The sequence below is a fragment of the Heterocephalus glaber genome, unplaced genomic scaffold (assembly GCF_053883595.1).
Source record: "Heterocephalus glaber isolate CG9 unplaced genomic scaffold, H.glaber_assembly_v1.0 deba00001661, whole genome shotgun sequence".
Lineage (NCBI taxonomy): Eukaryota > Metazoa > Chordata > Mammalia > Rodentia > Bathyergidae > Heterocephalus > Heterocephalus glaber.
In genome coordinates this window covers 104,374-118,903 of record NW_028258402.1, presented here as the reverse complement: position 1 = coordinate 118,903, position 14,530 = coordinate 104,374, and positions in this window count along the sequence as shown.

Sequence of the window (14,530 nt, the reverse complement as noted above, 5' to 3'; positions counted from 1 at the left end):
TTAAATAGAATACTAAATATTAAATTGTAAATGTAGTAAAGAGAATGAATATTCTAACACAATAGAAGGTAAATTTTCTCCTATCTTCAAGTAGATAGAGTATAAGCAGATTATTCTGATTCCACATAACAGTTATTTTTATGTATTTTTTAAATGGCCTAGTTTGGGTATTGATCCTATTGTGCAGCTCTGATTCTAAGAACTGGGCTATGCACTGGACTGCTGATGAAGCCCCCAATTTAAGCAAATTCTGATCTCCTTTTTATATAATTCCTCATGACCCCTGAATCTTTTAGTTAGGTCTTTATATTCACAAACTCGGCTTCTGCTATATTTCTCAAAATTTCATTTTGTACATGAACAGGTTAGAAATATGAAACTTCCATGAATAGATACTACCCTACAGTTTGAGCCTCAATTCTCTGTGGCCCTCCTGTCTCCAGGATTTGTTCCTCAAAAGTACCTGCTTTGGTAGCCACAAATTCCAAATCCTAGCTCTTCTTAATACAGAGAATTATCGCCTCCTAAGTGTTCAAGATGGCATACATGAGTCTACTCCTTTAAATAAGGTTTTTAAAAGAAAAGTTTATTCCAGTGAACAGAGACTAAAATCAGATATAGATTCTATAAGCTACCTGGGAAAAAACTGAGTTTATTACATCTGTGTGTGGATGGGCTGCCATTGGGAGAGAGAAATAATAGCAGCTAGCTGTGAGAAATATCATCCATGAATGAATGGCCTAACACTAGGAGAGAGATATTAGCAGCTAACTGGGAAAGTAATTAGGCTTACATGGGTACTGAAGGGGCTAAGGAATTTGGGTGTGAACGGTTTATGATTAAGCCCAAGGAGGGTCTGCACAAGTGTGTAGACAATCACTGGATTTTTCAGGACCAGAGAGATTGTCTTCTGTTTACTGAGAAATAGCCTGTCATTTGCTGAAAGAGGTGTTTGCTTGGCTTATTTGCTTGTGAGGATCTCACTTAAGTCAGGCATGACACTTAGTTGTAGAAAATCCTAAAGAATAAACACACATATCCTCTACCCCAAAAAATCTGTTAGAACTAATAAATGAATTCAAGTTGTACAAATGAAAATCAATACACAAAAACCAGTTGTAACTTACCACAAAAATATTATCAGAATATCAGGCAATATATATTTTAATTTCCTATATTTTGCATGTATATTTTCAAAAGAACATATTATATATGACAAATAGGTAGAATTTTATCATTTAAAATAAACAAATTTGAAAAATATATAGTGTATTTGTATCATTAACAAAGGACAACCTAAAAAAAAATTAAGAAATGATCCCACTTAGAGTAGTCTTACAAAAAATAAAATAATCAGGAATGAAATTAACAAAGGAGACAAAAATTTCTATACTGGGGCCGAGGATTTAGCTCAGTGATTTCGCTGCCTGCTGTGCAAGCACAAGGACAGGAGTTTGATCCCCGGTACCAAAACAAAGCAAAATAAACAAACTATACTGAATCTCTAAAATGTTGATCAAAGAAATTAAACATACAAATAAATGGAAAGAAATTCTATGTGTATAAGTGTAAAATAATATTGTAAAGATGTCAGTACCATCCAATATTATTGGTGATGCATAGACGCAATGTAATCTCTTTCAATATCCAAATGATATTTTTGCAGAAATGGATAAATCCATCCTAAAATTATCAGAGAATCTGAAGGGACCCAAGATAGTCAAAACAATATTGAAAAAAGAACAAAGTTAGCTGTTGTCAGAGACCAGAGGAGAGTTGAGGCCTAATTGCCCTCCTCTTTGAGCCCAAAAGAGAAATGGTGCACTCACGGGTGATTGCATATCGCTGGAAAAATTTGAGACAGATGGGTTAAGTTGTTTACCAGGGGATGTACTAATGGATATTGGAAAGTAGATTAATCTGTGTTACTTTGATTTTTTTTGTATATGTTTCGTTGCATAAAAGTGAGGTGAGCAAAAGGCTCACATACTAGAGGCTAGAGCCCCCTGACTGCTCGCATGTTAATCTGATGTGTTTCTATCTTCCTCCTTCATCCATGTTTGCCTGCAGGTCAGGGAGCACAAAGTAGCAAGTCTAGGTCTGAGAAGAAGGCTGGTTGGGTGGGTTGACCACCACTGGTGTCCCAATTAGGGCTCAGGGCTCTGGACCTGAGCTCCACTACAGTTGGCACGCCAAACAAGCATTTGAAACTGGGGTTCCTACAAGCCGTCTCACATGTCCTCATTTCAAAATTTACTACAAACCCACTGTAATCAAAACAGCATGGTACTGACACATATACCAATGGAATTCAATAAAAATTCCAAAAACAAGCCCTAACCTATTTGATCAAGTGATTTTGAATAAAGGTTCAATACCTTGTAGTGGGAGAGGGAACAATGTTTTTGTCTAATGATGCAGCTTGTTGTCCACACACAAAATAATGAAGTTGGACTCTAACCTTATGCCATATACAAAATTCACTCTAAATGAATCAGACTTAGACATAAGACTCATAAGCATAAAGCTCATACATGAAATCATAGAGGGAAAGATTTATGATACTGGATTTTACAGTGATTTCCTGGATATGATACAAAAAGCTTGCCACAAAGAAGTGGATAAACTAAAATTCAGAATTTAATATATTTGTGCATTAAAGGACACTATCAGTGGAAAGAAAAATGAAGGTCAAATAGCAGAAAATATTCACAAATTGTAGATCTGAAAGGATTAATATCAGAATATATAAAGAACCACAACTTCACAAGAAAAACAGCCTAGTTTTTAATTTAATTTAATTTAATTTTTGCACCCTACTTTTTTAAATGAGCAAAGAGGTTAATAATTTGTGAAACAGTGGCCAAAGAGCACATGAAAGTGATCTCAAATTTACTTGAAAAACAAAGTTGCAAATGGGAAAAGATGAACCTTGAAGCCAGCCATGAAAAGACAAATAAGGTATAATTCCATTTAGGAAAGCCACCTAGAACAGTATGATTCATGAAGACAGGAAGTAGAATGGTGGATGCCTGGCACTGGGGCCAGATGGAAGATGGAATCTTTATTTAACATATAGTTTCACTATAGTACAAAGCTGCTGTGATAAAAACAGCATGGTACTGGCCAAGAAACAGACCTGAGGATCAGTGGAACAGATTAGAAGATGCAGAAACAACTCCAGGCATACTCAGCCACCTCATCTTTGACAAAAGAGCCAAACACACTCAATGGAGGAAAGATAGCCTCTTTAATAAATGGTGCTGGTAAAATTTGGTTTCAACTTGCCAGAGATTGAAACTAGACCTATATCTCTCACCATGCACTGAACTAAAATCAAAATGGATTAAATATCTAAATATTAAAATAGAAACCCTGAACTGGCTGGAACAGAGGTTAGGTAGAACTCTGGAAGGCATTGAGGTAGGAAAAGATTTTATGAACAAAACCTCAGTTCCCCATAAACTAGCACAAACAATCAATAAGTGGGATCTCTTCTTATTAAAAAGCTTCTGCACAGCAAGAGAAACCATCAGCAGTGTGAAGAGACAACCCACAATGGGGGAAAAAATTTTCACCTGCTGTTCCTCAGACAAAGGTCTACTATCTAGAATCTATAAAGAACTTCAAAAAACCAGACGTCCCAAATATGAAGACCCAATCCAAAAATGGGCATCTGAAAAGACATGTCTCAGACAAGAAGTAGAAATGGCAAATAAACATATGAAAAAATGTTCAATATCACTGGTCATTGGAAAGATGCAAAGGAAAACAATGCTGAGATTCCGCCTCACACCAGAAAGAATGGCTGCTATCATGAAATCAACCAATAACAAATGCTGGCGGGGGTGTGGAGAAAGAGGAACCCTGCTCCACAGCTGGTGGGAGTGTAGACTGGTGCAACCACTGTAGAAATCAATATGGAGATACCTCAAAGACTAGGACTGGAAGTCCCATTTGACCCAGCTATTCCCCTGCTGGGTATCTTCTCCAAAGAATTAAAAGAATCATACCACATTGATATATGTGCACCCATGTTCAGAACAACACAATTTGTAAAGCTAAAACTTGGAAGCAGCCCAATTGCACATCAACTGGTGACTGGATTAAAGATAATGTGGTTGTTTTATAAAATGGAGTACTACTCAGCTATAACAAATGAGAAATTAGAGACTTTTATAGCTAAATGGATGCACATTGAGGTGATACTCTTAAATGAAATAAATAGGACATACATGTAAAGGCAGAAGAGTTTCTCTAGTGTGAGAAATTGAAAATGTGAATAAGGACTAAAACGTAAAGTTGATAATGTGAAATAGGAAGAAAAAGTGCAAAGAGAAAGGGGAAAAGGGAGGGGTAGGGGAAAGGACAGAAGGAAAAGGAAAAAATATGAGAAAAGGAAAAAATGGAACCAAAGTCTTTGTAAATAGGGAGGAGTGGAGGGGTTGAAGGGAGGGCTGGAGAATGGGGAAAATAAAGAACCAAGATATATCATGTAAAGGTACAAGTTTCAAATGATGAATGCCATCATATTGTATACCTAACATGTACCAATAAAATTAATGATAAATACATAAAATTAGTAAACCATCTCATATGTTGAAGATATATTTCAGAATATGAAGGGAAAGGTTATCAGATCTCTAAGGGCCATGATGCAAATGCATAAACAAAAACAATGTTCTCATCTAAATTTTTTAACCATAAATATGAGTTTTGCAGCTCAAGAGGAAATAAAATCTTTTAATGATCACTCTCTGGAACTCATGGCACATTAACAACTGGATCATCCAAACGCTCAGAAGTCCCTCAAATGCTTTTTGCACTGCAGGGTAATATTTTATTTCTTTCCCAGAGAGTTCTTCCCAGAATATGACAAGGAAGTGACTTAATTTTTGTATACTATGTTGTATCAAGTACTATGTGTAAATGAATTTACTATCAAGTATTTTCCTTTTATTCTGAATATATGAATATTTGATTAAAATAAAATTCAGGCATAGGGCCAGGGTTTTAGCTCAGTGGTGCTGCCGCCTGTCCTGAAAGCACAAGGACCCAAGTTTGGGTAACAAAAATAAAAAATAAAAAATTCAGACACATAAGCTTACAAATATTAACTTTCTGTTTGTTTCACCAAGCCTTTGGAAATACGTTTATCTACTTCCCCAGCCTTTAAAAATATTACCGTGTATTGTTTGCAAAGAAGCATGCAATTGCACTTGCAATGAAAATGTGCAAACGATAAATTCCAGGAGGAAGATTTCTTATCAATACTACATTAATTTTGTTGCTTGCAAAACATGGAAAGTCTGATTCAATTCTAATATTTTATTTCTTCAATCTATATATTTATAGCAGCTTTACTAGTTTTACATGCTTTGGTTTTATTTGAAAGAGCCCTTCTATGACACAACCGATTTAGCAACAATGTAGTTTTGATTATTGCATTTAGGACCTTCTTTGGATTGTGACTCTGTGTATTCTCAAGAAATAGTGTACAGAAGATTCAAGCAGGATGAGTTATGGCATTGATTTCATAGAGTATCGTTGTGTTTCACAGCCAGTGAAATTTAAAAAGTAGCTGAAAATTGAGTCCTGAGAAATTAGGACACAGGTCAAAGTAAAAAAGGGCTAAAATACAATGAACTTTAAAATTCAATCAAATGAATTATTATGAAATTGAATAATCACTAAATCTTTTGTGGGAGATAAGTGACTGTCTCCTTCAATAAAAGGAAATAGAGGAATCAACTTGTAAGCATCTGACAGTAAAGATATTTTGCAATAATGATAAGAATTGCCTCTTATACTAACATTACTATCCTTTTGCTTTTTCTCTGCTTATACTTTTTTATAACTGAGAAGTTTTCACATCAAAGGTGCTCTAGTTTTCATTTCTAATATTTGGGAAGAGCCAAGGTACCCTTGCCTCCTAGCTTACAGTCTTCAGGCAAAATGACATACATTCTTTATCAGATCCTGTACAATAGCTTCAGTTGAGAGAAAACTCCACAGTCATTTACAATAAAAACATTTTGTTTTAACCTTACTAGCAACCACAACAGACCAAGAGAGAATCTGTATCTACAAGAACAAAAAAAATCCCACAAAAGCTAAAATACTTCTTATAGCCTGAGAAATTATTGTATCTGTCTTATGTTTTCATCTGAAATGTGATTGAAAGGGAAACAGAACCACAAGGCTACATTCAGATTGCACAGTCTGCACAGCTCAATAAACAATGAGATGCAGTTGCTCCTTGGTATGCATGAAGGATTGGCTCCATAATAACGGGGATTCAAAATCCATAGTTGTTCAAGCCCATTATGGAATATAGCATAGCACTTTGATAAATCTACACACTGCCTCGCACATATTTTAAATCATCTCTGAATTACTTACAATACCTAACAGTGTAAATGCTATATAAATAATTGGCTAACTGTACCTTATAGGGAACAATGAAACAGCATTTAAATAGCTCTGTATTTTAGTACAAACACAACTTTTCTAATACATTTATTCTGCATTTTGTTGAAACCATAATCCAAAATCAATGGGTACAGAAGGAAGACTATACAGTGGCAGTCCCTCCACTTAGATATCAAATATGATAACCAAGAACAGGGTTATCAGGAAACAACACATAAAAAAGGTAGGTTTCAAGTCAGCAACAAAAAACTGCAAGGTAGAGGCACAGATGAGTGAAGCAAGACATTCAGTGTTTCAAGATTGTCTTAGAGGGAAATGCCTGCCAAAAAAAGCATCAAGGTTATGTACATAAAAGAAAGCAAACAATAAGCAGAAAAATCATTGATTAAGAAAACACTATGGAACCTACATGCACAAATAAACATATCTGCAATGATTTTTTTTTTGCAATAAAATGGTCCACATTAAGAAGTCTAACTACCCAAAGCAGGTTGCCTCCCTTAGACAAGGTGGCCCATGTGGTATATCGCATTTTTCACATCTACAAAAAAATGAATCAAAATTTTCATCAAGAAAATTCTAGGCACAAAACTGCAAGGCTCTTCCCTGAACTGTGGACCTGAAACCAGCAGGGCAGAGAGAAAACATTTCATTAATGCTAAATAATTACTGAGTATGGTCATATAAAAATCATTTATACCAGCCCCAGAGAGATTCCTTTTTCTTTTTTTTTTTGCACTGGGGATCAAACTCAGGACCTTGCACTTGCAAGAGGTGTGGTGCCAATGACCTAAATCCCTGGCCCTCAGAAAGCTTTTTTTTAATCACTATAAAATACCATAAGAAGCCACAAGAGGGATACACATTGAGTGATGCATTCTTTCACCATGAGACCTGACTTTGGAATATTTTAATGTGAGTAACACTTCATTTAGTCTCATGACCAGTATAAACAGTTATAGCAAATTATCTTATATAGTGCCTTAAAAAGAATTTAACTCAGACTGATGTACATGCACTCTACCATATAAGGTAAACACATATGGACAAATACATATACAGATAAAGTGACTTCCTAAAATGACTAAATTTGTACTTCTGTTCTTAATGTTTGCTCCAGCAAAATTTTTATTTTTATTTTTATTACTTGTATTGTACTAAAATGGAATCACATTCTCCAGACATAGTTCATCAAGATCATATTCTTGTTGCTTCAGGAGAACACTCAGGTTTATTACTTTACCAAAGGAAATTTTTAAAAATTTGGCACTTCTTATAAAAATCAATACTCTACATTAAATGAATAACTGACTTCATCTTCATGTCTTCCAGACCAATGAATGTGTCCAAGAAAGAAAGCACAAACTCCATTACCCACTTCATCCTCCTGGGATTCCCCTCATGTCCAGAAAGGCAGCTCCTCTACTTTGGGCTCTTCTCCGTAGCCTACACTCTGACTCTCTTGGGGAACACGGCCATTGCCTGGGCTGTGCAGGGAGACCGGTGCCTTCACACGCCCATGTACATCTTCTTGGGGAATTTCTCTCTTGTGGAAATATGCTATGTCACCACAACTGTCCCTAACTTATTGACCAACTTCATCTCTACAACGAAGTCCATCTCCTTTGTGAGTTATTTTGCACAATTCTACTTCTTCTTCTCCTTTGGGTGTGATGAAAACTTCTACCTTTGCATCATAGCCTTTGACAGGTACCTTGCCATCTGCCACCCTCTGCATTATCCACGCATCATGACCAGACAGCTCTGCACTGGCCTTGTTGTCTTGAGATGGTCCTGTGGATACATCATTTTCCTAACTCCAGTTGTTTTCATTTCACAGTTACCCTACTGTGGCCCAAATATCATTAACCATTTTGTATGTGATCCTGTGCCAATAATGATGCTGTCCTGTTCTGAGGACAACACTACACAGTTTATTTACTTTACTTTCAATGCTGTCTTCATGACTCGGGCTTTTCTGTTTATCTCTTTTCCTATGCACTGGTGATTTTGGCTGTGCTGAGGATGCCCTCTGAAGCCAGCAAAAGCAAAGTTTTCTCCACTTGTGCTTCTCATCTGGCTCTGGTGGTTTTGTTTTTTTTTTTTTTTTTGGCTCTATTATGGTGATACATCAACACACCCAGTGGAAGTGCAAAAAATCGTGGCCTTACTGTATTCACCCCTCCTCAATCCTCTGATTTATAGCCTGAGGAATAAGGAGATGAAGGCTGCCCTAAGGAAAGTTTTTGGCAATGAAAGCCTGTTCATAAAACAGAAAGCAGAAATCATGGGAAGCTAAGTTACATTACAATGTACTTTAATATGATAAAACTAGGAAATTTTGTGCTAAACTTAATTTTTTTAGAGAACTCTCACAATGAAAATCTTAGAATCTTTAATGTCACTACTTGATGGACTAGTCCTATTAAATAACATAATTGTCAAGTAATTGTATGTATAACTCAATATCTAAAAGCCAAAATAAATATTCTTTGTATCTGAAAATTGAAGAACCAAATAAAGTTATTCAATAGATCATATACTTGTTTCAAGTTTAAAACGACACATATTCTCCTCCATTGGTAAGTCCTGAATAGAGCAGTGGTGACAAATCTACGGCACTTGTGCCACAGCAAGCTGTTTGTGTCTTTGAAAACTCTAAAAGATTCCTCATCACTGGATTAAAGGAAAAATTGTACATGTGCAAAGTCTGAAGTTGTGCTGATGTGATGTAATCATTCCATCTCCAAAGAAAAAATATGGTTTTTCTGAAAGGATTGTAAAGAAACAAACTAATGACCTAAGCTGGATATTAACTGTAAGGCAGACAGTACCCAAAATAAAAACTAGAAATTTGAGTGACTGCTTTGTACCCAGAACAGAGTTAAGGTAGACGCTAAATATAAAGGGCTAGTTATTAACCAGTAATTTATTCTCTGCTACAAATCGCTGTCAAATGATATGTTTTGGGGCCATATTTTACTTCAGTATTTTTTAAACCTGTTTAAGAATTTTTCTAACCATATGTGAAGATCTTTTGTTCTTTGAAGTACGTAATCACAATTGTTTATTTAATGATACTTTTTACCTTAACCACTGATAACCAATCCTTTCATAGACAATTCTGTTAAAATTGATGAAGCACAGGAAAATATGATGCAGTATGCAGAGCTCTATTTACAGCCTGCTAGAGGTGACCAATTCCACAAAGGTATGTGCAACTCCAATTGATCTCTCTGTAATAAACAAGCAAAAATTTGGGGTGGTCTGGTCAATTAGAGAAAGGGTTTCTGGGAGCTTCACAGGAAAATTGAACACTTGTTTGGGGAGGGGAATCTTCATTTCTTTGTTTAGATTTCACAAAAGTAATGTAAATTGAAAGAGAATAATTGACTAGACAAATTATGGCCATGAGCATGACACTTAATTTACAACTTCACCCAAAATACTTTGAGTGTAAAATGATGCTGATGTTTTCCTGATCATTTTTTCATGTATTTATTTGCTATTTCTACTTCTTTGCCTGAGAAATGTCTGTTCATTTCAGATGCCCATTTTTGAATTGGGTCTTTAAATTTGAGAAGTCTGATCTTTTTAAGTTCTTTATAGATTCGAGATAGTAGACCTTTGTCTGAGGAAAAACAGGTGAAGATTTTTTCCCACATTGTGGGCTATCTTGTCACACTGCTGGTGGTTTCTCTTGCTGTGTAGAAGCTTTTTAATAAGAACAGATCTCACTTTTTGATTGTTTGTGCTAGTTCATGGGCAACTGAGGTTTTGTTCATAAAATCTTTTCCTACACTGATGACTTCAAGTGTTCTACCCAACTTCTGTTCCAACTGGTTTCTATTTTAATATTTAGATCTTTAATACATTTTGATTTTAGTTTAGTGCATGGTGAGAGATAAAGTTATGGTTTTAGTCTTTGGCAAGTTGAAATCCAATTTTTCCAGCACCATTTATTAAAGAGGCTATATTTCCTCAAGTGAGGGTGTTTGGCTCCTTTATCAAAGATGAGATGGCTGAGTGTGCCTGGTGGTGTTTTTGCATCTTCTAATCTGTTCCACTGGTCCTCAGGTCTGTTTCTTTGCCAGTACCATGCTGTTTTTATCACAGTAGCTTTGTAGTCTAGTTGCAAGTTGGGGAATGTGGTACCCCCCTGCCATGTCTCTGTTACCTAGAATTGCTTTTGCTATTCTGGGTCTCTTCTTGTTCCAAATGAATTTTTGGATTTTTTTCTCAAGGACCATGAAGTATGCTGCTGGGATCTCAATCGGAATTGCATTAAATCTACATAGTAGTTTTGGAAGTATGGCCATTTTCACTATATTAATCCTTCCTACCCAGGAGCAGGGGATGTCTGTCCATTTTCTGATATCATCTTCAATCTCTCTTTTCAGAGTGCTATAGTTTTCAGAGAAGAGGTCTTTAATTTCTTTCTTTAGGTTGATTCCTAGGTATTTCAGGTTTTTGGATTCTGTTGGAAAGGAATTGTTTGCCCTATTTCTCTCTCGGTGAGTCTGTCATTGGTGTAGAGGAAAGCTATTGATTTTTGTGTGTTGACCTTGTAACCAGCTACTTGACTGAATTTGGTTATTAAGTCTAGAAGACTTTTTGTGGAGTTCTTGGGGTCTTCTATGTACAGTATCATATCATCTGCAAATAATGACAATTTGACTTCTTCATTTCCTGTCTTTTATTTCGTTCTCTTGTCTAATTGCCATGCCTAATGTTTCTGAAACTATATTGAACAAGAGTGGTGATAGTGGACATCCTTGTCTTGTTCCTGATTTTAGTGTGAAGGATTTCAGTTTTTGACCATTTAGTAGGACATTGGCTGTTGGTTTTTCATAGATGGCTTCTATCAGTTTGAGGTAGAGACCATCTATTCCAATTTTTTGTAGGGTTTTTATCATAAATGCATGTTGGATTTTGTCAAATGCTTTTTCTGCATCAATGGAGATAATCATATGGTTTTTGTCCTTGGCTCTATTGATATAGTGTATTACATTGATTGATTTTCGTATATTGAACCATCCCTGCATCCCTGGGATGAATCCCACTTGATCAGGGTGTGTGATCTTCTTGATGATCTTCTGCATTCTATTTGCCAGTGTCGTATTAAGGGTGTTTGCATCTATGTTCATTAGTGAGATTGGACTATAGTTCTCCTTTTTAGTTGGGTCTTTCTCTGCTTTGGGGATGAAGGTGATCCTTGCTTCCAGGAGTGAATTTGGGAGTATTGCTTCCCTTTCAATTTCATTGAAGAGTTTCAACAGTAGTGGCAGTATTTCCTCTCTAAATGTCTTGTAGAATTCAGCAGTGAAGCCATCAGGCCCTGGGCTTTTCTTAGTTGATAAGTTTTTAATTGCATTTTCAATTTCATTGGTTGATATTGGGTTGTTCAGAATTTTTAGGTCTTCTTCGTTCAACTTTGGTAATTCATATATATCTAGAAATCTGTCCATTTCTTCTGTGTTTTCCATCTTATTGGCGTATAGGTTCTGGAAGTAGGTATTGATGATCGTCTGGATTTCTGCTGAGTCTGTTGCATTTTCACCTTTTTAATTCCTAATTGCATGGATTTGGGCCTTTTCTTTCCTTTTTCTGACAAGGTTGGCTAAGGGTTTGTCCATTTTGTTTATTCTTTCTAAGAACCAACTCTTGGCTACATTGATCTTTTGTATCATTCTCTTAGTCTCCATTGCATTGATTTCTCCTCTGATCTTTATAATTTCCTCCCTTGTATGAGCTTTGGGGTTGTCCTGCTCTTCGTTTTCTAGAAGCTTGAGGTTCAGCATCAGGTTTTTGAATTGGGTTCGCTCTGTTTTCCTAATATCTGTATTCACTGCTATGAATTTCCCTCATAAGACTGCTTTCATTGTGTCCCATAGATTCTGATACATTGCATTGTCATTGTCATTTAATTGAAGGAACTGTCTGATTTCTTCCTTAATTTCCTCTGTGATCCATTAGTTATTTAGAAGTGTGTTGTTCAATTTCCACGTGTTTATGAAATTTTTCCAATTTCTTTTGCTATGGATCTCCAATTTCATTGCACTATGGTCTGATAATAGACAGGGGATAACTTCAATTCCTTTGCACTTACTTAAACATGTTCTATGTGTGAGTATGTGGTCTATTTTGGAGAATGACCCATGTGCAGCTGAGAAGAATGTTTATTCTGATTTTGTGGGGTGGAACACTCTGTAAACATCTATTAAGTTCATTTGTTCAAGGGTTCGATTGCATTCTATACTCCATTACTTATTTTTAGTCTAGTTGATCTATCTATTTGTGCCAGTGGGGTGTTGAGGTCCCCCACTACAATTGTATTAGTGCACATATGTCTTTTCATGCCCATTAGTACTTGTTTTATATAGTTGGGTCTACTAGTGTTTCATGCATAGATATTTTTGATTGTCATCTCTTCCTGTTGGAATATTCCCTTTACAAGGATGTAGTGTCCTTCTTTGTCTCTCTTAATCAGTGTTGGTTTGAAATCTACATGATCTGCAAAGAGGTTAGCTACTCCTGCTTTTTTTCAGGTTCCTGTCGCATGCAGTATTGTTTTCCACCCTTTAACTTTCAGTCTATGAGTTTGCTTTTGAATTAAGTGTGTTTCTTGTATGCAGCATATTGTTGGATTTTGCTTCTTCACCCATTCTTCCAGTCTATTTCTTTTGATTGGTGAATTGAGAACATTAACATTGATGGTTATATCTGAAACATATTGACTTGTCATTACCATGACTTTTTCTTTTTGTTCGGTTCTCCTCCTTTACATTTAATTTCTTGTCATGCCAGATGGGTTCATTCTGCTTTGCTTCCTGGGGTTATGGTCCTCAATGTCTGTTCCTGGGATATTGTGTAAAATTCTTTGGAGTGCTGGTTTGGTATTCACGAAGTTGCTAAGGTGCTCTTTGTCATGAAAGTATCTTATTTCTCCATCAATTCTGAAAGATAGTTTTGCAGGGTACACCAACCTGGGTTGGAGGCTGTTTTCTTTTAGGGCTTGGAATATGTCACTCCAAGCTCTTCTTGCCTTGATGGTTTGTGTTGAGAAGTCTGCTGTGATTCTGATGGACTTTCCTTTATATGTGATTTGTTTCTTTTCTCTCACTGCTTGGAGAACTTTGTTCTGTTGAGTTTCTGGAATCTTCACAATTATATGCCTATGTGTAGATTTTTTTTGATCAAGGCTATTTGGAGTCCTATATGCCTCACTTATCTGTATGTCAAGTTCTTTTCCCCTGCTTGGGAAGTTTTCTGCCATTACTTCTGTGAAGAGTTTTTTTATTTCATCTGCACTCTCTCCTGTTTCTTCATTGACTCCAAGCAGTCTTACGTTTTTCTTCTTTGCATTGTCTAGCAGCTGCTGGATTGATTTCTCCTGTTCCCTTTTAATTTTGAAGCAATTTTTCTTTTCTTGGTCATTAATTGCAATCTTATCTTCTATATCTGAAATTCTGTCCTCACATTGGCTCATTCTGCTGTGTAGACTTTCCATGGAGTTTTTCATGTCCTGGAAATCTATTTTCATCTGTGTTATGGATTCCATTTGTTTCCTATGTTGGGATTCCATCATGTTCCTCAGCTCCTCTCTAGATTTATTAATCATGTCTTGCCCTAGGAGCACAATTTCTCCTGTTATCTGAGAAATTATTTCTGATTTCATTTTTCCCAGATCCCATTTTGTTGCCAGTTCAATGTGTCCAGGTGGTTGAGTATCAGAGTGTTCCATCTCATTTTCCTTTGGGGTTGCTGTAGATGATCTGGAAGTCTGGTTTTGAGACTTAGTTTTGTGTTTTCTCATTTCAATTGGGGAGTTGGGGGGGGTGCTGTTGTTGCCTGGGTGACTCACCTCCTCTGAGCTGGGAGAGGTGGGACAGGGGCTGGAGTGGTTGTGGGGATGGTCGCCTAGAAGCCCCTTCTTCTGGGCTGGGAGTGGTGGGATGGATAGTGGCTGGAAAGCACCTTCCTCTGGACCAAGAGCAGTGGGACGGCAGCTCAGAAGCCCCTTCCTCTGGGCTGGGAGCAGCAGGACAGATGGTGGCCGAAATGCCCTTTTCTCTGGGCTGGGAATGGCTAGATGGAT